Below are 24,543 nucleotides of genomic sequence, written 5' to 3' on the forward strand. Positions count from 1 at the left end.
TCAAGCCACATTCCACAATTTTTATTGTGACCTCACTCTCAAAGCTGCCATTAATGTGTGGACCAAACACACCATCAAAGTCAAATGACCATCTTTTCAAGCTGTAAATCCTGCATTTTTCCATATGGTCAATTAAGGAGCATGGGCCTGATTTATTAAATGTGACTGCTGCCTTTACTGCCTTCCTCCACAGTGAAAAAACATTGCGGTAAATTCTTAATCCATACAAATATTTCCACTGCAAGGACGACAGCCCAGAATCTACAACATAACTACCCTTCCATATTTTTGCTTTCTAAATTCACAACAAGCCTCCCACCGCCAACATCCCTATGTCCACCCCTGCCCACAGGTCACTAAAGAAAATATCATGTGAAGGCTTCAGGACCCTGGAGCAACCTGTTGAGGATGTCATGGAGCTATACATCACTGAGCATAAATAACACAGCATGGGTGTAAATAGTACACTCTAAAATGAGAGAGTCTTAAGAGCACACAAAGAATGCAACTACAAGACGAGAGCCTGATATATCTTTGATTACCACGTATAGCAGTATTTTGTATTAATGTGTAACAAATACTGTTACTTCAAAGTCAAAGCCTGAAGTCTGTTCTCAAATTAGTCCTGACTGTTCCTGAACCCAAATGCATTTTGTGGTATCAAACCACAGGATGAGAGAGAAACTACTTGGAAAGAAGGGGCAAAGATAAGTCTTTATACAATCCTAGCATGACAAACAGATGAACAACAAATTAAACAAGTAATGAGGAATCAGCAGGTAAATACCAAACTCAATATGCTGGGAATGAGCGCATCAGGCTCATACAGTATTTTACCCCAGACTTAATGAAAATCAGCCCTAATTGCATGATTATTTTGTAATTATCTTTGTATTGCTTTGTACTCCCTTGGCTGGGTAAATTATTATGGATCCTGCATTCATTTTAATTTAACTGCTTCAGCCTTACCTCTCCACCTCACTGCCTGTCTTGTATAAGAGAAGACTGATCTTTGTTTCAGTTCATTCCAATAGATGTCATTTCTCTTTTCATTTTCTTGTTGCATTTATTACTCCCAACATTCAAAGTGAAAGGAAGGAATCTCTTAGGGATCTGAGTGGCGTGGGCGATGGTGAGATTTATGGCAAAATCAGACAAGAACTCTGTCGTGGTCTGTCTTGACTTCAGGAGGGTCTGTCTGCATCTTTTACACTCTGCCGAGTGGCAAAGCAAGTTTCTCACTACTTCAGGGGGATCATAGCTTGTCGAATGCTTTATTCATGATGTAATTTTCATCACCAACATTCAGCTTCTTACCTTACCAAGATGCCAAATAAGTTAGATGTTGAGAGATCCCCACATGCAAATCAAAGAGTGTGCCTGGTGACTTGAACTTGCTGCTGGCTATAAGAAACCTTCATGTTTCTCAAGACCAAAGAGTATCTCAGAGGCGTAACCTACAGGCACCAACCACTCACATCCCGCATCCATGGACATTGGATCACTGTTAGCATTGACACCCAACACTTTCCATACCCTCACCAACCATTGTGGCCCCTCTCCCAGGAAGCACAGACTGGGCACACCCGACAACTAATAATTGGAGGATTGCTTTTCAGACTGGAGGCCTGTGACCAGTGGTGTGCCACAAGGATTGCTGCTGGATCCACTGCTCTTTGTCATTTACACAAATTATTTGGACATGAATATAAGAGCCTCTAAATTAGCAGATGACACCAAAATTGGAAATGTGGAGGACAGTGAAGAAGGTTACTTCAAAGTACAACACGACCTTGATCAGATGGGCCAATGGGCTGAGGAGTGGCAGTTTAATTTAGATAAATGTGAGGTGCTGCATTTTGGAAAGACAAATCAGAGCAGGACTTAAACACGTAATTGTAAGGTCCCAGGGAGTGTTGCTTAACAAAAAGACCTTGGAGTGCAGGTTCATAGTTTCTTGAAAGTGGAGTTGCAGAGAGACAGGGTAGTGAAGAAGGCATTTGGTATGCTTTCCTTTATTGGTCAGTAGATTGAGTATAGGAGTTGGGTGGTCATGTTGCAGCTGTACAGGACATTGGTCAGGCCACTTTTGGAATATTGTGTGCAATTCTGGTCTCCCTGCTACGGGAAGGATGATGTGAAACTTAAAAGGGTTCAGAAAAGATTTACAAGGATGTTAGGCAGGGTTGGTGGGTTTGAGCTATAGGGAGAGGCTTAATAGGCTGGAGCTGTTTTCCCTGGAGAGTTGGAGGCTGAGGGGTGACTTCATAGAGGTTTATAAAATCATGAGGGGTATGGATAGGGAAAATAGATAAGATCTTTTCCCTGGGTCGGGGAGTCAATAACTAAAGGGCAGAAGTTGGGTGAGAGGTGAAAGATTTAAAAGAGACCTAAGGGGCAACTTTTTCAGGCATATATGGAATGAGTTGCCAGAGGAAGTGGTGGAGCCTAGTATAATTACAACATTTAAAAGGCATCTGGGTGGGTACATAAAAAGGAAGGGTTTAGAGGGATATGTCCAAATACCTTTCCAGATGCCCATTTACCAATGCCAAGTTTCTCAATTATATGAGTGCCTTTGTATGAAGGATTCCCCCAGGATCTCACAGGCAATGCCTTGCTCTCCAAACAGCCTGAAACTTTGGCTCCATTTCTCTCTCCACAAGTGTGGCAAATGAGACTAGATTAATTTCAGATATCTGGTTGGCATGGATGAGTTGGACCGAAGGGTCTGTTTTGTGCTGCACAGCTCTACGACTCTATGACTGTATCTAAGTTGATGGAGAGTTACGGAGGATTGGACAAAAGATTGGTTGAGGAGGAGTTTCCAAGAAGGTCATGAGAGCTGACAAGGATTTTAGAAGGACGTTCCAGAAAGTGTGATGTTGGTTATGGATTGGACAGCCCCCAAGGTGGGACAAAATGTGATCAGCCACATTATTACAATCATTGAGTGTGTGTGTGTGTGTGTGCACGTGTGTGTATGTGTGTGCATATGCGCATGTGTGTGTGTTGTCTCTGCACGTGTGCATGTGTGTGTATCTATATGCATCTGTTAATATTCCCCAGGTAAAAATGTGAACATGACTGTGCACTTAGCTGCATTATGGATTATGTTACATTGCGATTATCATACCCAATCACCATTAAACCTGTGTCATCCTAATTCTATACATAATGTCATGAGCTGCAAAACATTCAGCTTTTCATGAGAGCTTTATTTTCACCCTTCTCTGGAAAAATACTCTACAATAACTGGCAACTAGGCACTTGTGTTTGTACATAATAAGTCAGTGTGGAAAATTATCGCAAAATGAACTTTTGTCCTCTTGTGAGAATTATTACGCTGGTGTCTAGGCCATCAGCTAGTGCTGACTAGATTCAAAGAGCAATCATTTGCTTAGCAGCAAGCTACAGAGATGAACAATTATGTCAATGATCAATATAGCAACCACTGTAGTTAAGCATCTAAGGAGCTTGTTAATGTTATAATTTTGTTCTTATAGTATACAGTGCAGCCTGGAGAGCTAACGGGATATTGGTTCTGTGGTCCAGTTGCATTCAGTTCTGTATTTCGATATATTATCTTTTTAAGGGTGGAATCTGGAGGAGATGAAGAAAAGTGCAGGTGAGAATCCTTATTTGCCTCTTGGTGGAAAGGCTCATCACAAATCGCTCAACTCAGTTATCTAACCACCCAGGAGCAGACCACTCACATGACCAAGGACCTCAGGAATAGAAATTGCCCCCTGTCCAGTTAACAGGTGGCCAACAGCTCTACTGTAAACAATAGTTCAGGCTATCCAAAGTCTCAGATCAACAAGGGTCGCAGGTCATGGAGTAGTGAGGACGGGAAGGATGTCATTGGAGGCAGGAACAAGGGGCTCAGCAGCAAGGGGCATGATCAGATTCTCAGTGGCCACCACTCCCCCATACCTTTCCAGATGCCCATTTACCAATGCCAAGTTTCTCAATTATTTGAGTGCCTTTGTATGAAGGATTCCCCCAGGATCTCACAGGCAATGTCTTGCTCTCCAAACGGCCTGAAACTTTGGCTCCATTTCTCTCTCCACAAGTGTGGCCTGCTCTGTTGAGCTTTTCCAGAGTCTATTTTTGTTCTTATAAACAACGTTGATACAACTGGGTGACTCGCTAGGCCATTTCAGAGGGCAATTTAAAGTCACCAACATTGCTGCGGGTCTGGAGTCACATTAGGCCAGACCGGGTGAGGATGGCAGATTTCCTTCCCGAAAGGAAGTGAGGGAGCCGGATAGCTTTTTTTTAAAACAAATTGACAATAGTTCCTGAAAACGCTTTCAGAGTCTTTGGAGTTCCATTCCTCAAAAGGCATTTGCTGCAGAGTCTTTAAATAGTTTTAAGGCCAAGGTAGACAAATTCTTGATTACCAGGAGGATGATTATTGGGAGATACAGGAATGTAGAGTTGATTTTATTGAATGGTGGAACAGGATTGAAGGGTTGAGTGGCCTCCTTCTCTTTATATATAAATAGCTTCAGTTGTATATATTAGTTGAATTTAAATTCCACCAGTTGCTGTGGTGGGAACTGAACCCTTATCCCCTGAAGTATTAATTGTTGAAATTACCATTGTGCCATTGCCTGTCATAACATAACTAAGGCAGTATTTAAAAAGCACTTACCATTGCACCGTCATCATTCTAAACTTGGAAATATATTTCCATTTCTTCACTGTCACTATGCCAGGATCCTCTGACCCTACCCCCTACAGCAATGTGCAGGGAGCTTCATGGCAGTGGTTCAAGAAGGTGATTTCAGAATGGCCAATTATTGCTGGCCTTTCTGAGGATGCTGAAAACACATGAATAGAGGAGATGATGGGATAGTGGTATGGTCTTTAATGTTAACTATTGGACTCTAATGTTGACTATTATCTTATTACTTTATTTTTCTACTTAATCTATAAAGTAATGCCTAACGTTTTAACTCTGTTTCTCTTACAACTTTGTATCTAAGTTATCTGTACCGAGGTACCTAAGATGGCACCTCGTGTGGTGACATCCTACACTTTTCACTGTCGTCCTATACTTGAATACACATGACAATCAAATCTAAAATCTAAATCTAATAATCCAGAATCCCAGACCCATGTTTTGATTAGATTCCCTACAGTGTGGAAACAGGCCCTTCGGCCCAACCAGTCCACACCGACCCTCCAAAGAGCAACCCAACCAGACCCATTTCCCTCTGACAAATGCACCTAACATTATGGGCAATTTAGCATGGCCAATTCACCCGACCTGCACATCTTTTGGATTGTGGGAGGAAACCGGAGCACCCGGAGGAAACCCACGCAGACACAGGGAGAAAGTGCAAACTCCACACAGACTGAGGCTGGAATCGAACCTGGGTCCCTGGCGCTGTGAGGCAGCAGTGCTAACCACTGAGCCACTGTGCTGTCTTCTGAGGTTCCAATTGGCAACTGGTGGAAATCAAATCCAGAAAGTTGTCTAAAGGGGCTCGTATGGCACAATGGTGGTGCCCTCACCTGTGAGTTCAAGCTTCACCTGTTCCTGAGTGTTTCTTATTTCCTTTCATGGGACGTGGGTATTGCCAATTGGCCTAGCATTTACTGCCCATCCCTAGTTGCCCTTGAGAAGGTGGTGGACAACCTTCATGGCAGATGATGGAATTTGAATTCAATTTTTAAAAATCTGAAATTAAGAACCTACTGACGACCATGAAATCATTGTTGATTGTCATAAAAATCCACCTGGCTCACTAATGTCCTTCAGGGAAGGAAACCGGCCATCCTCACCTTGTCTGCCCGACATGTGACTCCAGTCAGGCAGGAATGTGTGTGACTCTCAGCTGTCCTCTGGCAATGAATGCTGGCCTAGCCAGCATTGCCCACATCCTGTGAGCGAATTAAAAAGAAACTGTGATCCACAATGCCATTATGGAGGGAATTCCATGAATTTGACCCAGTGACAGTGAAAGAATGGTGATATTAGATTTAGATTACTTACAGTGTGGAAACGGGCCCTTCGGCCCAACAAGTCCACACCGACCCGCTGAAGCGCAACCTACCGAGACCCATTCCCCTACACCTGACACTACGGGCAATTTAGCACGGCCAATTCACCTAACCTGCACATTTTTGGATTGTGGGAGGAAACCGGAGCACCCGGAGGAAACCCACGCAGACACAGGGAGAATGTGCAAACTCCACACAGTTGGAGTCGCCTGAGGCGGGAATTGAACCCGGGTCTGTGGCGCTGTGAGGCAGCAGTGCTAACCACTGTGCCACCGTATTTCCAAGTCAGGATAGTGAATGGCTTGGAGTGGAACTTGTCGGTGGTGGTGTTCCAATGTAGCAGCTGCCCTTGTCCTTCCAGAGGGAAGTGGTTGGTTGGCTTGGGAGGTGCTAAGGAAACTGGTGAATTTCTGTAGTGCATCATGTAGATGGTACATGCTGCTGCTACTCAGTGCCAGTGGTAAAGGAAGTTTGTGGATGTGGTGCAAATCGAACTGATGCTGGATAGTGTCATGTTTCTTGAGTGTTGTTGGAGCTGCCCCCATTCAGACAAGTGGGGAGCATTCCATCACACCCCTGACTTTGTGGCTTGTAGATGGTGGGCAGAATTTGGGGAGGCAGGAGATGAGCTATTTGCTGCAGTACTCCTACCCTCTGACCTGCTCTTGTAGCCACTATATTTATGATTTGATCTCTTCCCCAAGCAAAAAAAAATCACCATTTTGAACAGTCAGAACATAAGACAGAGCCAGAACCAAGTGTGGAGGGTCACCATATATCTAGATTATATGATACCCTTGACAAGCAAAGTAGTCTACTTCTGAGCAAGCCAGCAAATGTACAAGCCTCAAAGTCCAGTTGTCTGACAGGGTTGGAGGATTTGAGCTATAGGGGTGTTTTCCCTGGAGCGTCGGAGGCTGAGGGGTGACCTTATAGAGGTTTATAAAATCATGAGGGGCATGGGTAGGGTAAAGAGACAAAGTCTTTTCCCTGCGATGGGGGACTCCAGAACTAGAGGGTATAGGTTTAGGGTGAGAGGGTAAGATATAAGAGAGACTTAAGGGGCAACTTTTTTCCACATAGAGGGTGGTACGTGTATGGAATGAGCTGCCAGAGAAAGTGGTAGAGGCTAGTACAATTGGAACATTTAAAAAGCATCTGGATTGGTAAATGAATAGGAAGGCTTTGGAGGGATATGGGCCAGGTGCTGGCAGGTGGGACTAGATTGGGTTGGGATATCTGGTCAGCATGGACGGGTTGGACCAAAGGGTCCGTTTCCGTACTGTATATCTCTATGACTCTATGACCCCTTTAACTGTAAAAGTGAATGACCTCTGCTGTTGGGTTAAACTGCAAACTAAACACATAGACCACGGTTGAAGCTTCACACAAGGCAACTGCATTGCGATTAATCAAGAGAAAACAGATCATGTTGTACCTCTCAACCTGACCAGATTGACTGTTTAACAAACATAACTGTCCTGAGAGAAGTCAAGTATAAATTTTGGGCTCAGTGTTTGACCACTGGTAACGTGGGATGCGCATTTGGAGCAGAAATACATATGTGGCTAAAGGCTTGAAGCTCAAGCCATCTTGAGGGTTAGTCATTATCTACAAGAGATTGGAGAGGGTTCTTCATTGTCCCTATGGAAGCCTTCACATCCTGCTACAAGAGATACTACAAAAGGGGACTAAAGGATTGCACAAAGACATGACCTTTAGGGAGCAGGAAGGACAGGGAGAGCTTGAGGTTTAGAAAGGCAACTGCGAAGCTTAGAGCATGGATAGCTGTGGGTGGTGGCTGTCAATATTAGGCAGAGGGAAACCAGGGATATTCAAGAGATTGGAGCTGGATGGGGAGGCGGGGACTTAAGAGAATTTTAGGACTAGTGGAGCTTACAGGGACAGGGAAAAGGATATGGGGGTTGTCAAGGGTTTGGGGTAGGAGTTGGGGTGTGGGAGAAGATGGCAGTTGCAAAAACATCCCTCAATCAAATCATTCCACCTTGTTTGGGAGTTTCTTGTGTACAAAGCAGCTTGCTTTTGCACCAAAGTGATTACAGTGTAAAGTACTTTGCTAAGGTCCTATACCAACACCAACTTATCTTGCAAAACATTTAAAGGGAATGATAGGGTCAAGATGTTTCCCCTGGTTGCGGAGTCTCAGCACAGGGGGCACAATGTAAAAATAAGTGGGATGCCCCTTTTGTCCAGCATGAAGAGAAATTATTTTACTCAGAGTGATAGAGCCATACAGCTTGGAGACAGACCCTTCAGTCCAACCAGTCCATGCTGACCATAATCCCAAAATAAACTAATCCCACCTGCCAGCGCTTGGCCCATATCCCTCCAAACCTTTCTTTTTCATGTACTTATCCAAACGTCTTTTAAATGTTGCAACCATACTTACATCCACCACTTCCTCTGACAGTTCATTCCATACACAATACACCCTGAGTAAAAAAAAATTTGCCCCTCGTCTTTTTAAAATTTTTCTCCTCTCACCTTAAAAATATGCCCTATAGTCCCAACCGTGGGAAAAGACACCTGCTATTCATCTTCCCTATGTCCCTTGTGATTTCATAAACCTTTATAAGGTCACCTTTCAACTTCCTATGCTCCAGTGAAAAACGTCTCGGCCTATCCAGCCTCTCCCTATACCTCAAATCCTCCATTCCTGGCAACACCACGGTAACTCAGTTCTGAACCCTCTCTAGTTTAATAATATCCTTCCTGTAGCAGTTTGAACTTTTGAATTTTTCTATTACAGTGGGTAATGGAGGCGTAGTCTTTCATTATATTTTAAGTTGAGAGCGATAGATTTCTGATTAGTAGTAGGGTACAGGGTTATGGGGATTGGATGGGTAAAAGGCATTGAAGTGTTCAATCAGTCGTGATCATGGAGCAGAATCGATGGGCTGGATGGCTTCCTCCCCTCTCCGTGCCCATGATATCTAAAGCAACTTGGTTGTCTCTGGGTTTCTGCAGACAAAGAAGAACAAAACTTTCTTTGAAATGACAGAGGGAAGTAACCATCACAAGTCCCTCAAAAACCCAGCTTCTATTGCCAGTTGAGAGCGAGAGAGAGAGAGCGAGAGAGAGAGCGAGATAGAGAGAGAGGTTACGCACTCCAGTGCAAGGAATTTCGAAAGACCTCTGAGAAGGGAGAAGTGTGATCTGTGCTGAATAACAAACTAAAGCCTTGGCGTCAGGTACTTCTTCACGTCTGGTCTCTGTCTTCTGAGGGAATGCTGCCTTGCCATCTCTGCATTGCAATCATGCCAGTAAGACAGCTGTGATTCAGTGCATTAATAAACAGCTAACAAATAGGTTGCATAATGCACTTTTTAAGTGTGGAGTTGGGTTGGGAAGCCGGGGGGGGTGCAGGTCACTGGTGGTGGGGGAGGGGGGGTTGGAGGCTGGTGTGCCTAATTGTTTCACGGGGTGGCACATGTCATGTTTAATTTGCGGGGTGCCCATTATTTCCCAGTTCCAGCGCATTTATTTTCCGTCCATGAGCATTCAAAATACACTATTAAAATCTGTCACCTTGCCAAATTACTTTCCATAAATCATCTGCTGCCCGTCTGATCTGGGTGAAAAAGCAAAAATCTTCTGGGTGACCTTCAGTTAAAGGGCCGAGGTTGCAAACAGTTGCAAAAAAACAGCTTGTTCAATGGGTGGTTAAAAGTAAAGCAAGTCAGAAATGTAACCTTGGGCTCATTATGCAAGGTTCATTTGCATATAAATTAGAATATCATTGGAGGCACGAAGCACTACCTGCATTGGTGATCCAAGACTTGTCAGGCCCACAGTTGAGGCCTGCTCTTCTGCTGGTGCCCAACAATTTATAATAATTTAATGTCTTTCATTAATCATCATTTATTTTTGCCTGTTTGCATCAGTGCTGTGTATTACCAGCTCACGTCTGCCATGAATGTACACTGAATGTGCCTCTGACAAAGCCATATTAGCCCGTGCCTCACCAAGCATTAGTTTACATGATCAGTTAATGTAATAAAAATTTCAATTTTCACCTGAACATAAATCAAAATCAGATCCACTTTACAATACTGTAAAACTTCCCAGGGATCTCGAAGGGCTAATATCGCTACAGACGCAACCCTACACTGTTGACAACAGAAAATGCCACATCTTTAAAAAAAAAATCTAAGGTTTGTATGGCTGCAGTCAACTCCATCACCAAGTGAAATGTTTGGCTGCTTTCTCCTATCTCCCTCTTCTTGTTAACTTGATGGCCTCTCCTGGCTTTGAGGTTCAGTGATGAGAAAGGAAAATGCACACAGTCTTGGAGCCAGTGGTAAAAATATATGTTGGGGTTTGGGTATGCGTTCGGGTGCTTGAGCTTGTTTGTCTCTGGGGCAGATTGCAGATATTGGCTTGGTATGAAATCTGAGGTTGTCCAATTCAATATAGGTGAGACGGAGGTGAAAGTAGATCCAAAGAACTGATTGCCCCAACTGTGCTCTTTTAAGAGCTGCTTCAATTCTGTCTGTGAATAGGAGGGCTGTTGTCATGATTGGAACGAGGGCTGGGTGGATTTCATTGACTATGAAATCCCTGATTAGGGCTGTTAACCTGGGCCAATTGGGTAGCCCTGAGTGACAGACACAGCACTCCACAGCGACCCTCAGTAGCAGCAATGTGTACCATCTCCGAGATGCACTGCAGAAATACACCAAACCTCCTCAGACAGCAGCTTCCAAACCCATGACCACTTCCATTGAGAAGGACAAGGGCAGGGGATACCTGGGAAAACCACTATCTGCAAGCTCCTCTCCAAACCACTCACCGTCCTGACTTGGAAATATATCGCTGTTCCTTCATTGTCACTGAGTCACAATCCTGGAATTCCCTCTCTAAGGGCATTGTGGGTCAACCCACAGCAGGTGGACTGCAGCAGTTCAAGATGGCAGCTCACCACCACTTTCTCAAGGGCAACCAGGGATGGGCAATAAATGCGAACCCAGCCAGTGACACCCGGATCCCACATCCCACAAATCATTTAAAAAATATGTAAACAGGAGATTCGAAAGATCTCCTCCATCGAGGGACGGGCTTTGTGCTGCGTGGTTACAGCCCATGTGCAGTGCACATGTAAATAAAGGATGACTTGGTGACAGGTTACCAGACTTTGTGTAGCTATATTAGTTGCCAAGACTGTCTTAGATCCTCCAGATATTGCAGCCTGATCTCCAGTGCAGTGCTTACGGGAGGGAAAAGTTGATTAGAATTTCTGGGCGCTTTGTAAAACATGTCATTTGAACCCTTCTGTTTATTACCTCACAACTGGAGATGGGTAGACCAAACACACAGATGTGGTCTGCTTTGTGGAACATCTCCATCCAGTTCCCAGCTGTAAAGGTGGAGATATTGGACAATCAAATTAGGGAGTGAAGCAGTGGGAGATAGAGAGGGTTGGCAATGTCATGAACACCAACAAGGGCCATCAACCCAAGGAAGCGGCCTGGTACTATTCTGAGTTCAATTCACAGCTTGAACACTGCCTATAACTTTCCATCAGTCCCTGACCCCTTGGTTAATGGGAGGCAGGTAATAGGAATTTGGTCTTGCTCAGAGCTGTCTGGAGCAAAGCAGATTGTGGGTGAACGTCATGGGCTGTTCCCCGTTCCTGACTATGCAATACTCATGACAAATGAAGCATTTCACCTTTCCAGTTTATCGCTCAGAGCTATAAGGTCCTCAGAGGGGGTAAATGAGAAAGGCAGCATCCCTCTCTGAGCTTTGCCATGTATTAGAGTCAGAGAGACATACAGCATGGAAATAGACCCTTCAATCCAACTCAGCCATGCTGACCAGATATCTTAAATTAATCGAGTCCCATTTGCCAGCAGTTGGCACATATCCCTCTCAATCCTTCCTATTCATGTACCCATCCAGATACCTATTAATTGTTGCAATTGTACCAGCCTCCACCACTTCCTCCAGCAGCTCATTCCATGCACGCACCACTCTCTGAATGAGAAAGTTGCTTAGATCCCTTGTAAATCTTGCCCCTCTCACTTTAACATTCTTCTTGTTGAGAATCAGGCAGGATGGCTGCTATAGGGAAGGTAATGAGTTTGCACAGTCGAGTTGAAGTCGTACCCTATATCACTGGTAATAGTTATGTTACTTTGCTTGCTTGTAACTGACCCTGTGCTTTATGTTAATCACATTTTAAAAAACTAACATCAAAGTGTTTAGTTGGTCATATCATCTTGGAGTTGGAGCCAACCTAAGTTAACATACGAACGAAGGTGCTGCATTGTTAGAGACGCTGTCCTTCTTTAAAAAGGCAAGGTAGATATTAAAGGTTTCAGGCTCATGTGAAGAAAACAATGATCTTGTATCCCGGACTTACTTCACCAACACTGCTCAAAATAGCTTCATCTCAGTGTTTATCTTAATGACTGTTACTGTTGCCTTGCTGCATGTAAAATGACTCCCAAAACAACAGGCATGATACTTTAGAGGTTTTATTTAAATCGCAGTTTTGAGATGTGATAAGCTGCATTATAAACTTTAAAGAAAAATTAATTTACGATCAAATTATCACATTCATTACTAATATTGCCAAAAGTTCAATGCTGATGAGAGGTGGAATCAAAGAGTTTTGTTATAATGAGAGGTTCATAATAACAATTTATCACAATAGAAGGTTAACAATAAAGAGAAGTTGTCGGCATGGCGTTTATTAGCAGTTTATAACAATAAGTTGTACTAATGAGACGTTGGTAATAGATTTTGGTAGAATGGTAATTTTTTAATAACAGGCTGGGTTTGCAATGCAGTCACAAAAATGATTTGTAATAATGAGGCTGGAACTTACAGTTGCCAGTAGAAAAAGGCTTAACACGCTTGTGTGATATTCCGAAGTCTGTAATTTTAACACAGATGTTGACCCATTTATTTAAAATAGGCTAGCACTCGTCAAATAGAGAAAAAGGTCAGACAAACACATTAAGCGTTTGTTCACGAATATCACTCACACTAATGTTTAATCTATGGAGTCTATAATAGAATTTGTTCTGTGAAGATTCTGTTATCCCTTCTCCCCTTCATTCAAATTATCTGATATGTTCCAATTTCTTTTGAACATTAGAACCCCACTTTACAGTGTTATTTATATGATGCTGTTTTGTCAGAAAGGAGGTATCATGGGGACATTGCAAGGGTGGATTCGGCCACAGACTGTGTAACCCATTACCCTCTAGATGAGAGAGTGATTGACAAGTATATTCTGTCTGGGATGGCTGAAGGAATCCTAGAGGAATTGAGACAGGTGACCAAGCCAGAGACACAGCCCTGCTCCACTTATGGGTGGCTTTACTCAAACCAGCTCCCTATCCCAAAGGAGCAAATGTTCTCCAAAGTGTGACTGATTGAAAGGCTGTGGCATTGTGAGATGGTTCACTGGCTTTCCAAGGGGCAGGCTAATGACTGTTCTGCTTCTTCTCAAAGTGGCTTCTCCCATTTCCAGGAGGGTCTTCTGCTCCATTGAAAGGGCTCGGATGTTCATCAGTCAACCTTGCCCATCATTTGGATTGAAAGCAGTATTCCCTTGAAGCTGCCTGACTCTCCAGTTCTCCATGGGTCCACCTTTGACAATTGGTGTATTAACACCGTGCCGAAGTATAGACATCTGGATTCTTGGCTGCTGCTGTGCACAGACCGTGCACATCCATGCAGCGGCTGCAGGAATTACAAGGAATGTAGCTAAAGTCCATAAGGCTCAGGAGTTGAGTCAAGCCATTCAGCCCATCGACTCTGCTCCATCCATTCGATGAGATCATGACTGATCTGCCACCCTCAAATCCACTTTCATGCCTATACACCATATGCCTTGGTTCCCTTCCTGATTAAAAAAAACTCTCTTTCTCAGCTTTGAATACACTTCGTGACTCTGCAGTAAATAATTCCATAGATTCAGTTGCCCCTGAGAAAATTTTTTTTTTCTTAAAGAGGTGGCCCTTTATGCCAAGGAGAAACAACTTTCCACATCTATCTTGTCAACTCCCCAAAGAATGTTGGATGTTTCAATAAAGTCATGTCCAGCGTTTCCTTTAATTTTCTTTGTGACCACATGGACTTCTGAGCATGGCAGTTTGCATGGAATCTTGGGTAGGGAGGGGTTTTGGTCACCTCTCCATCTTCTAAACTCCAATGAGTACAGGCACAAGCTACTCAAACTCTCCTCATAAGACAGTCCATCCATATCTGGATCAGCTGAGCAAACCTTCTTTGGACTGTCTCCATGGCAGGATATCTTTCCTCAGAGAAAGGGAGGAAACCTGTTCACAGTATTCTACGTCTGGTTTGACCAGTGCCTTGTATAGTTTGAGCAGAATCTCTCTTTTGTTTCTAATCGCTTCCTTTTGAAATGAAGGCAAGTGGGGTTCCAGGCTATTGAGCATTGGACGAATTGATAGTTCGGGATTTATTCTCCTTGCATTTTTGCTCTGATTCTGATACACACTTGACCTCAAAGGACATCATATAATTTTTGTATTTGGTTGCGCTGGGTGGAGTGTTTCGGAGTGAGCTACATCTCTATTCTACAGGTATACTTGTAGGTCAGTACATTAGCTCTCTCCAATGTAAGATGCCTGACGAATATACAAAGTTGTTGTTAGACAATGGTTACCAAACTGCCAATCATCTTACTGCCTGTAACTCATATTCACAAGACAAAAACAAGAATTGGAATTGGCTGGAAGTTAATCTCATCGAAATACAATTGCTGGCATCTTAAACCACAGGAGTTTCAGGGACATACAGGATTCTCTTGCCACTCCAAGGGGTTATAATATTTGCAAACAGCAATATTCACAGATTGAAGTGCAATGTCAACAATAACACATTTATTTGTAGTAAATATTTCCATGAGTAAATGTCTCAAAAAGCTTTGAAGTAACTGTATGGAGACCCAATGAGGTTTGCAGAGATGCTGGATATGTTGGAATGTAAAGGATAATCATATCCCACCTAAGTCATGGATTTGAAACTGTTCTCATTTTATTTCGCTGTGCATTGTCGGTGTAGGTGTACAGGAACAGGAATAGGCCATTCAGCCCTTTGAGCCTGTTTCCAGATTCAATAAGATCATGACTGACCTGTAGCCTAATTGCCTTTGGCCCATATCCCTTAATATCTCTGGTTAACCAAAAAATTACCTATCACAGATTTAAATTGAACAACTGATCCTGCATCCACTGCCATTTTTGCAAGAGTATTCCAAAACATTTACCACCTTTTGTGCGTTGAAGTCATTCCTAACATCACTCCTGAACAGTCTGGCCCTAATTCTCAGACCATGTGCCCTCATTCTAGAATCACCAACCAGTGGACATAGTTGATTTTTGTCTACCATCTTTTCATGTTAATATCTTGAACACCTTCATCAGACCTTCACCATTGGTTGACTTTGAACTGCCCTCTGGGCAATTAGAGATAGCCAATAAATGCTGGCTTGGTCAGCGATGGCCTCATCTCATGAATGAAGTTTTAAAAATTCACCCCATGACCTTCTAAATTCAAACAAAAACAGGCCTAATTTCTACAATCCCTCCTCATAACTAAATCCTTGAAGTCCAACTGTCATTCTTGTAAACATACATTGTACCTCTGCCAAGGCCAACCTTAGGTGTGGCCCAGATCTGCTCACAGTACTCCAAGTGGGGTCTAACCAGCGTTTAGTATAAATCAACACACCTTCTGCATCCTTATGCTCCAATCCTGATGAAGGGCTTTTGCCGAAACGCGATTTTCCTACTCCTCGGATGCTGCCAGACCTGCTGTGTTTTTCTAGCACCACTTTCATCAATGACTCTGATCCACAGCATCTGCAGTACTCACTTTCGCCTAATTGTACACAGTACTGAATTGGTCATATCACTAAACCAGTAATGCAGAACCCCAGGCTAACATTCTACAGACACGGGTTCAAACCCTATCATGACAAATGTTGAAATTTGCATTCAATAAGAATCTGGAATAAAAATGACCACATATCCAGTGACGACTGTTGAAACAATTTATCTGGTTTACTTCTCTCGGGGGAAGGAAATTTGCTGACCTTACCTGGTTTGGACTACATGTGACTTCAGATCCACCGGCTGACCTATAACTGCTCTCTGGGCAATTTAGAAAGGGTAGTACATGCTGGCCTAGCTATATCCCAAAGAGAAATAAAAAAAGGTTCATTTATTAATTTCTGAAATTATTATCACCAGCGAATACAGTCAGTTTAGAATAAATCAAAGCTGCCTTTGGATGTCTCATAAAGAACTGAATTATTAAAAACTGGGAAATTCAGTAATGCCGACAACAACATAAGACATGCAAGTAACAAACCCCTTGCATGCAGTCATTGCCCTAGCCCTGTCAGGTGGATGGAAAAGACCTGATGGCACTACGTCGAAAAAGTTTAAGGGAGTTCTGCTTTGTTTCTTGGCCAATATGTATCCCCTCAACCAACACCACTAAAACAGATCTTGTTATTTCACTAAAACTAGGGGGCATAGCCTCAAAATAAGCAGGAGACTGGAAGAACACAGCAAGCCAGGCAGCATCAGGTGGTGGGGAAGTCAACATTTTGGGTGTAACCCTTCTTCAGGACTTGGAGAATCTACCTTGGATTCCGGCATCTGCAGTTTTCTTTTTGTCTCAAACTAAGGGGGAGCAGATTTAGGACTGAGTTGAGGAGGAACGTCTTCACCCAAAGAGTTGTGAATCTGTGGAATTCACTGCCAGTGAAGCAGTTGAGGCTACATTGTTGAATGTTTTTAAGGCAAAGATAGATAGAATTTTGAAAAGTAAAGGAAGTAAGAGTTATGGTGAACGGGTGGGTAAATGCAGCTGAGTTCACAAAAAGATCAGCCATGAGCTTATTAAATGGGTGGAGCAGGTTCAAAGGGCCAGATGGTCTATTCCAGCTCCTATTTCTTATATCAGAACTTGTTGTATGTAAATTGATTAGATTAGATTCCCTACGGTGTGGAAACAGGCCCTTTGGACCAACAAGTCCACACCGACCCTCCGAAGAGTATCCCAACCAGACCCATTTCCCTCTGACTAATGTACCTTACACTACGGGCAATTTAGCATGGCCAATTCACCCGACCTGCACCTCTTTGGACTGTGGGAGGAAACCAGAGAACCAAAGGAAACCCAAGCAGACACAGGGAGAACATGCAAACTCCACACAGACAGTCGCCTGAGGCTGGAATTGAAGCCAGGACCCTGGTGTTGTGAGGCAGCAGTACTAACCACTGAGCCACCGTGCTGCCCTTAAATCAAGCATTGAATTTCCCTCAATACAATAATGACTACATTGTCCAGAAAACCCTTTGGGGTTTCCTAAAGGTGCAACAAATCTTTTATAAATAAAACACCTCTACTTATTTTTCTTTTAATGTTGGGAAAATGGTGCACAAAGTCATTGAAATTATTGGATAATTTGAATGAAGCACTTTTGCATTTGTTACCAATTGTAGTTTCTAACTGGGATTGAAGTTACAATCCTGGATGTACTTTTACATTCATACCAAAGTAGAAACATTTCACCAGGTGGAAAATCTTTAATGGTTTTACTTAATAAAACTCATTTTGACCATGTAAAAATCTCTCTTGTTAGAGGGTCAATGATGAGCCTAGAACCTGCAATTGTTTCTTTAGAACCTAAGTGCAAACATCACGATTACCCTGCGTTTGAAGGCAAGGTAGGATTTTGTCTAATATTGTTTGTACAGAAAGTCGTCTTTTCCGTTGAAATGGAGGTCCATTTTTAATGAGTCATCAGATTTCAGAAAAGCTCCCAACAATACACACAGGAGAAAGTGAGGTCTGCAGATGCTGGAGATCAAAGTTGAAACTTTATTGCTGGAACAGCAGAGCAGGTCAGGCAGCATCCAGGGAACAGGAGATTCGACGTTTCGGGCACAGGCCCTTCCTGAAGAAGGGCCTGTGCCCGAAACGTCGAATCTCCTGTTCCCTGGATGCTGCCTGACCTGCTGTGCTGTTCCAGCAATAAAGTTTCAACAATACACACACTCTTGCAAAGTTTTACCAGCCAGGCATAAAGCATCATTTGTGTGTGGCACGGAGAGAAACATTAGAGAGGGCGATTTCAAATACTCAGGACATTTCAGATCAATTAAAGCGCAATCCCTTACTGGGGTGTAGCTGAGGTGGAATCCAATTTGTACACCCAACCAATATCAAGAATGAGGGGGGGATCTAACGAAACAGAGAACATTCTCTATCGAGTAGAAGAAGGAACAATGCTATGGACAAAGGCTCATCAGACTTGAAATGTTAACTCTGTTTTCTCTTCACCAATGCCAGTACTGCTCAGCTTTTCCAGCAATTTCTGACTTTGTTTCAGGAAAGATGCTCTGGGTAGGGGTTATGATTTAGAACACAGGGATATACAGTCAGGGGAAGGGGCAGGAAATGTACGATGAAGAAGTGGTCAAATTTCTTCACTGAGGGTGGTGATCCTTTGAAATTCTTTAACCCCGGAAGACTGTGGACTTAACTACCCTCTGGGTAATTAGGGATGGGTAAGATATGGTGGCTGAGGCAATGATACCAACATCCTGTGAATCAATTTCAAAACAATTTTGAGATTCTATTGTTGATCTACATTGAAATGTCTCTTGGATTCAAAGCTCATAACAATCTGCACTTTAAATGGTAAGCTAGATATATACAGGTATATGGGAAAAGAGGGATATGTTTAGGTGAAAGGAGTGTGTGAATGTACTTGGATAGAGCATTAATATCAGAAAGAACCTTTAAAACAGATAGCCTGTTTCTTTAACCCCAGAAGACTGTGGACTGATCATTGACTTTAAGCAGAAGTTGATAGATTCCCAGATACTAATGACATGAAGGGATATGGGATAATATTTTAGATTAGATTAGATTTCCCTACAGTGTGGAAACAGGCCCTTCAGCCCAACAAGTCCACAGCGACCCTCTGAGGAGTAACCCACCCAGACCCATTTCCCTCTGACTAATGCACCTAACACTACGGGCAATTTAGCATGGTCAATTCACCTGGCCCACACATCTTTGGACTGTGGGAGGAGACCGGAGTACCCAGAGGAAACCCACACAGAAACAGGGAGAATATGCAAACTCCACACAGACACTCGCCTGAGGCTGGAATTGAACCTGGGACCCTGGTACTGTAAGATAGCAGTGCTAACCACTGAGCCACCGTGCCGCACCATCGGGGCCATTGAGCTGTTGAGATAGATGATTAGCCATGATCTAGAATGGCAGAGCAGGGTCAAAGGGCTAAATGGCCCATTCCTGTTCCCACGACCCAGTGTTCCAAGACTATATCATCTGTATTAATGAGGTTGGTCAAGGGATTACAATTGGAATGAACTTCCTTGCTTTCTTTTCCAAAGTGATGTTGCTGGTTCCAGGGTATGGTTCATGTGAGCTGACTCTTACTGAGTTTCTCTGAATGGAAAGTGGACCAGGCAGTCTGTGTTGTAACTGATAATCCTTCCCACCCTCATATTCATCCCAGTATGCATCCTAGGCAATCCAGCTCTAGATCCATTTCAACACCTTTCAATTTTAAGATGGTGCAATACATCAGGAAAGAAGGCATTAGAGACATTGCAGCAAAGATTCATGAGAATGGTTCCAGAGATAAGGAACTTGTGTTGTACTGATAGATTGGAAATCTGGGACTGTTTCAGTTGGAGAAGAGGTTGGGAGGAGATGTTTTCAAAATCATGAAGGATTTGGACACAGTAGATAGGAATAAACTATTACTATAGGTGAAAAGATTAAGAACAAAATGTCACAGCGATGGGTGATTGGCTAAATGAGCAATGGAGACAACACTGAGAAACTTTGGAACATAGCGAATGGTTGGGATCTGGGAAGTGGGAGAATGGTGGAGGCAGGTTCAGTTGAGTTATTTAAGAAGGATCTGGATCATTGCCAGCAAAGCGAAAATGTGCAGGAAAAGCGAGTGGAGCAGGACAAAGCTTATCCAGAGAGCTGGCACAAAATATGAAGGGCCGAACGACCTGTATTGTTAGAGGGAGGTGATGGTCTAGACTATTGGTCCAGAGGCCCTGGTAATACTTGGAGGATCTGGCTTCAAATATTACTGTGGCAGATGGTAGAATTTGCATCTCATAAAAATGTGGAATTAAGACTCTAGTAGGGGCCAGGAATGCATTGTTGATTGTCATAAAACGCATCTAGTTCACCAATATTCATCAGGACAGAAAGCTGCCATCTTTATCTGGTCTGGTCTACACGTGACTCCACGCCAACAGTAATGTGATTGAAACTTAACTACTCTGTGGGCAATTATGGATGGTCAAAAGTGGTGGCCGAGTGAGTGACACCAACATCCTGTGAATTAATAGGATGAGCAGCGGGTTGGTAAGAGAACGTGGAAGCTGAACACTAAGCTGTTGACCCCGGAAAACATTGTGGAGCTCAAGAGGATTACGCAGGTTGGAGAACCGTGAAGCCCCTCTTTGAGTCTCCAGCGGACTGGTGGGAAACAGTTAAAGGGAACATCAAGAGATTCTTCATCCTCAAAGGTATTCAGGAGGCGAGAGAGAGGCAGGGAAAACTGTTCCCAACTCCAGGAAAGTATGCAGAACCTGCTCCTGCTGCAGACGATGGGGGTCGATGTCATGGAGGACCTCCAGAAGGTGAAGGGCCAGAAAGTCTCGCTCTTTGCCTCGGAGGCCTCCAAGATAATCTTCCGGTCCAGAGTCCGCTCGGTGGAGCAGGACGAGACGTGCTCATGTTTCTTCTTCCAGAAGGTGCACAAAGGGAGCTCCGTGCTCAGCAGCCTGAAGGAAGAAGATGGCTCGATAACGTCATCTCAGGCTGACGTCATGAGGATCAGTAAATCCTTCTATGCCAGTCTGTACGACTCAAAGCCAACCAACAGCGCGGCCTCCCAATTGTTCCTGTCCTCTATCACGGAGGTCTTAGACGATGGAACACGAGCGAGGCTGGACCAGCCGCTATCTCTGGACGAGCTGACCAAGGCCCTTGAGTCCTTCGAAAAGAATAAAACTCCTGAAAGCGACGGCTTACCGGTCGAGCTCTATTCCGCTCTGTGGGACTTGATTGGCCAGGACCTGGAGGTGTATGTCAGTATGCTTCGGGCAGGTACCATGAGTGAATCCATGAGGAAAGGCATCATCACCCTCACCTACAAGCAGAAGGGGGAGAGGGAGGAAATCAGAAATTGGAAACCAATCTCACTATTGAATGCGGATTACAAAATCTTGTCAAAGGTAATCGCCAACTGGGTCAGGTCTGCTCTAGGGTCGGTGATCCACCCTGACCAAACCTGTGCTGTACCGGACAAGAAGATCGCTGAGGGTCTCGCACTCCTCAGGGATACGATCGCCTACGTGCAGGACAGGGGGTTGGACACCTGCCTCATCAGCCTGAACCAGGAGAAAGCCTTTGACAGGATATCACATTCGTATATGAGAGATGTTCTCTCCAAAATGGGCTTTGGGGAGGGAATCTGCAATTGGATCAGACTGCTCTACACCAACATTCTCAATCAATGGTTGGGAAACAGACAGCTTTCCAGTCAGATCTGGAGTCAGGCAGGGCTGCCCTCTCTCTCCTGCCTTGTTTGTGTGCTGCATAGAGCCATTTGCCAAGTCCATCAGGAGGGATGCAAGCCTGAGAGGGGTGACTATTCCTGGCAGTGGGGACCTACAGGTTAAGGCCTCCCTGTACATGGATGATGTCGCCATTTTCTGCTCGGATTGCTGTCCGTGCACAGACTCATGTGCATCTGTCACCAGTTCGAACGGGCCTCAGGGGCCAAGGTCAACCGAGGCAAGAGGGAGACCATGCTCTTTGGGAACTAGGCTGACCAATACTCGATCCCCTTCACCGTCAGGACTGACCACCTGAAGGTGCTGGGTATTTGGTTCGGGGGGGGCTGGGCCGTGTGCCAAGTCTTGGGAGGAGCGTATCAAGAAAGTGAGGCAGAAACTGGGCAGATGGGAGCTACGGTCGCTCTCCATTGCGGGTAAAAACCTGATCATCAGGTGTGAGGCACTGTCAGTGTTATTATATGTGGCACAGGTCTGGCCGATTCCCAAAACCTGTGCCGTCATAGTCACCCGGGCCATCTTCCATTTTATATGGAGATCAAAGATGGCCAAGATCCAAAGGGATTCAATGTATAAAGATCTGGGCAACAGGGGAAAAAACACACCCAATGCCACCCTCACCCTGATGGCCACCTTTGTGTGTGGCTGCATCAAGCTATGTGTGGATCCCCGGTACGCAAACACCAAGTGTCACTACGTACTGAGGTTCTACCTGTCCACGGTGTTGCGAAGAATGGGCCTGGTCTCGCTGCCGCGGAACGCTCCAAGTAGTTGGACCGTTCCGTATCACCTGTCCTTTGTGGAGAAATTTATGAAGAAAAACACCTTTGACCACAAGTCCATCAGGAAGTGGTCAGCACGTAGTGTCCTTGAGACCTTTCGGGAAAAGGAGAGGGTGGATCCTGTCGAGCAGTTCCCTGGGCAGACTGTCAAAGCCATTTGGTAGAATGCCTCATTGCCAGAACTTTCCAACAAGTACCAAGATATGGCTTGGCTGGTGGAGAGAAGGGCTCTGCCTGTGAGATCCTTTATGCACGTCTGGACTCTCTGCCAGATGAGGAGCCAATCACCACGCTTCACCTGAAGCGGCTGCGGGGGGACGAGACTGTCACACACCTCCTTCTGGAATGTGCCTATGCAGAAGAAGTCTGGAGAGAAATGCAGTGTTGTCTGTCGAGGTTCGTCCCGAGCAGCTCCATGACGCAGGACTCAGTGCTCTACGGCCTGTTCCCCGGGACGCACACTGAGACGAACATCAACTGTGTGGAGGATCATCAACTCGGTCAAAGACGCTCTTTGGTCTGTCTGAAACCTGTTGATCTTCCAGCTGAAGGAGTTGACCCCGACTGAGTGTTGCGGACTGGCACATTCCAAGGTCCAGGACTACGTGTTGAGGGACGCGCTGAAGCTTGGGGCAGCTGCCGCCAAGGCGCGGTGGGGAAAGACCACTGTGTCACGTCTGCCTGCCTAAAAAGAACAGGGGGCCCACTCAGTAAGTGGCTCCGCTGACACCTTAGCTAAATATATGGATGGTAAACATACAGACCTGTATATACGAATGATTAATTCCGATCTCTATATGTAAAGAAATTGAATGTATATGTGTGTATGACATGACCAATTGTACAGACTATCAAAATATTTTTATGAAATAACAAATAATAATTTCAAAATTTGATATTCTATCGTTGGTCTGCATTGAAATGTCTCTTGGATTCAGAACTCATAACAATCTGCACTATAAAAGGTAAAAGACTATATACATGGGAAAAGACGGATATGGTTAGCTGAATGGAGGGTGTGAACATACTGTACTTGGATGGAGCATTAATAGCAGAAAGGACCTTTGAACCAGATAGCCAGCCTCCAGACTATAAATATTACACAATTCAATTTAACAATATTGATGCATAAGAAGAACTGCATATAAAAATAATCTATTTATGTAAAATCAAAATACTGCCAATGCTGGAAATCTAAAATAAAAACAGAAAATGTTTGAAAAGAACTCAACAGTTTTAGGTAGTACATGTGGAGAGAGACACCAAGTGAACACTTCAGCTCCTTGTCCCATTCATCAGATCTTACACCTGCTGAAAAATATAAGACAAAGGATGATCTGCGACAGGATGATAGATTGGAGATACTGAATGATAGAATAACACACCTCATCCCTGCTTTGAACCAGATCACCATTCCTTCACTGCTGCTGGGTCAAAATCCTGGAATCCCCCAATAGCACTGTTTGGTTTACCTATACCACAGGAACACCAGTGGTACAAGAAATCAGCTCACCACCACCTTCTCTAGGGCAATTAAGGGTCGGCAATAAATGCTGACCCAGGCAGTAATGTCCGTACCCAATCACTGAATTTCAGAAGAATTAGTCCTTTAATGTTAAAGGGAATGGAGATGGCGCAAGAAACAAAAAGATTTTCTTGAATAGATGTGCTGCTAATGTGAATGAACAAAATGAATCCAGCAAAGAAAAGGGGATAGAGTTCATGGTCTGGACTTGTTGATGTCAATGTTGAGTCCAGATTCACCAAAGATCCTTAGGCAGTATCTTTCGAACCCACAACAACTTCCATATCGAAGGACAAGGGCAGCTGTTACATGGGAACACCACCCTCTCGGAGCCAATCACCCAGTCAAAACGTGTGGTGCTAGAAAAGCACAGCAGGTCAGGCAGCATCCGAGGAGCAGTAGAGTCGATATTTCTGGCATAATCCCTGGATCAGGAATATTCCTGATGAAGAGTTTATGCCCGAAACGTTGACTCTCCTACTCCTCGGATGCTGCCTGACCCACTGTGCTTTTCCTGTGCCACACTTTTCGACTCTGATCTCCAGCATCTGCCGTCCTC

At 44.1% G+C, this 24,543-nt stretch overlaps 1 protein-coding gene and 1 long non-coding RNA gene across 14 annotated transcripts in view; one reads left to right on the forward strand and one right to left on the reverse strand.

Moving 5' to 3' along the window:
- celf6 (CUGBP Elav-like family member 6) overlaps window positions 1-24,543 on the reverse strand; it is an 859,092-nt gene that overhangs the window by 465,414 nt on the left and 369,135 nt on the right. The gene's annotated exons all lie outside the window — the stretch shown is intronic.
- The window catches only part of LOC122542477, a 41,478-nt gene continuing 20,471 nt past the window's right edge, over window positions 3,537-24,543 (forward strand). For both annotated transcript variants that reach the window (XR_006309812.1, XR_006309811.1), the window contains exon 1: window positions 3,537-3,628. This is a non-coding gene — a long non-coding RNA (uncharacterized LOC122542477). The remainder of the gene's footprint in view (window positions 3,629-24,543) is intronic.

The sequence above is a fragment of the Chiloscyllium plagiosum genome, chromosome 40 (genome assembly GCF_004010195.1).
Source record: "Chiloscyllium plagiosum isolate BGI_BamShark_2017 chromosome 40, ASM401019v2, whole genome shotgun sequence".
Taxonomy (NCBI): Eukaryota; Metazoa; Chordata; class Chondrichthyes; order Orectolobiformes; family Hemiscylliidae; genus Chiloscyllium; species Chiloscyllium plagiosum.